The 1,868-nt window shown below is 36.2% G+C and overlaps 1 long non-coding RNA gene across 4 annotated transcripts; it reads right to left on the bottom strand.

The window, feature by feature from the left end:
- Positions 1 to 343: 343 nt before the first annotated feature.
- On the bottom strand, positions 344 to 1,862 carry LOC123177474 (uncharacterized). 4 transcript variants are annotated; one of them, XR_006488957.1, is made up of 4 exons: positions 1,580 to 1,862; positions 1,450 to 1,500; positions 1,183 to 1,320; positions 344 to 467 (listed from the first exon to the last, which is right to left on the bottom strand). It is a non-coding gene; the product is annotated as an uncharacterized lncRNA (long non-coding RNA). The 4 variants fall into 4 exon arrangements; XR_006488955.1 differs by having other exon boundaries at positions 370 to 509; positions 1,155 to 1,320; XR_006488954.1 differs by having other exon boundaries at positions 370 to 509.
- Positions 1,863 to 1,868: the final 6 nt, after the last annotated feature.

Below are 1,868 nucleotides of genomic sequence, written 5' to 3'. Positions count from 1 at the left end.
CAGATTAACGTACATCAATGAAAAACCAAAAACCAAATTTCTCTGGAGATCAACATAACAGAGTATCAAATTACATCGTTCCTCCAGCCAATTGTTCTCAAATTAAACTATCCTAATATTATGAACATGCTTACTAAAATAGACTATAAAAAAATCAGGTGATTCTCTTCTTATTACCGGTTTCATGTGTGCACTGATGAACCAGGGAAAAGCCAATTTAAACAAGTATTATGTGGGTATTATAGAGCATATTTTTCATATCTAATCAACTTGACAGGCACATAGCAAAATTTCTAACCAACATATCTGCACAGTACACTGAAAGTAGAATAAGCAAACTCACCTCATGAGTGGAAGTTGTCTATCTAATCCTGAAGCAATAGTGATGGTGGTTGGTTCGGCCTATGCCCATTGGGTCCTGATATCTTGCTATTGCAGAAATGCTCTTCCCCGTTGCAACAACTATTCTAAAAGTACGAACGTGGATGTGACTGTCTAAAGATAGGAACCTAGAATAAATAAACTTCATATTACCAATCATAGTGACAAAACCATACTAAAATAAATTACTTTGTTGGTTAAAAATCTTGCTAATCTACATCATAGAGAACAGAATTAAAATCCAAGTTACTGTTTTGCTCATCTACATCACAAAGAAATAAAGCCAAAGTTGTTGCTTTGCTCATCTAGATCACAGAGGTTGAACAGAAATAAATCCCAAGTTATTATTTCTATTGGTATCTATAAAATCTACTTGCAAGCAATTAACTAAGCACTCCATAAGCATAAATAAAAAAATGGTATATAGTTCAATAACTATAGAAAGTATATAGTATCATCACATATACAGAGCACATCTTAATTTCGAAAGACAATAAAAAGTATCACAACTAACAACTGAAAAGCATATAGAAACACGTCTAGAAAACAGACAAGCAGGATAGTATTTGCTGTCATCAACACCTCAATACTAAATATTGGCTAAAACCTGCTATTACAGTAAAATATTAGAAAGAGTACCTTGATAAACTAAAGATAGTTCGATCGTACACATTAAATCTTCGCATGGAATTTCTTTTTAAACGGAACACTACATTTAGAACAGTAGAAGGTCACTCTTGCATACAGAAATTGTAGTATATATTAAAACTGACCATACTGAAGGGTGGCAAGGTTACTCACTGGCTCCATTAGCCACATCGATTGTGTCAATTGCTGCAAGAGCATCCTGATGAGCACTACCCAGTTCCATAAACTCCTCCCATAAAATAAGTATTTTGTTGTATGTCCCAGCTTAAGGCATTAGCCCGTCAGAGTTACCTAAAGTACAATTACTTTGTAAGGATGCAACAAATATGCATGAAGATTCCTCAAAAAGAAGTGCACTATTTTTTTTACTCATGACAATATAACCAGAATAATAAGATCAGCAACTGGTAAAAACTCAACCTGATGAGTGACGTACACCACAGATTTTTAGCCAAAGCCTCAAGAAAGCATCTGTACAAAAGTTAAGAAATCTTAAGCAGTGACTTGTCAAATTCCCGTGAACAGAACACTAAAGATAGTATCATTATACCTAGAATATGTGGGATCATGTATGAGCGTAGAGTGCGCTTCAAGGATCATCAAGCAAATAAATATTAGCAGTCTGACACATAGTTAGTGCTATCTGATTCCAATCATAGAAATCATGCATATATGTAGACAAAGCAGATGAGGGCCTTGTTGGGGTTGCAAAGAAGTCTAACAAGTTGCAGATTCCTGTTGTCGTTGGAATCGCCATCGTGCACCAGCTGCAACCGCCGTCACCGACCCGCTCAGGACGTGGTCTGCTGCACGGCCAGATGAGCTGCCTCCTATTGAGC

This window comes from Triticum aestivum, unplaced genomic scaffold (genome assembly GCF_018294505.1).
Source record: "Triticum aestivum cultivar Chinese Spring unplaced genomic scaffold, IWGSC CS RefSeq v2.1 scaffold87040, whole genome shotgun sequence".
Classification (NCBI taxonomy): domain Eukaryota; kingdom Viridiplantae; phylum Streptophyta; class Magnoliopsida; order Poales; family Poaceae; genus Triticum; species Triticum aestivum.
This window is presented reverse-complemented; position numbering and strand designations above follow the sequence as displayed.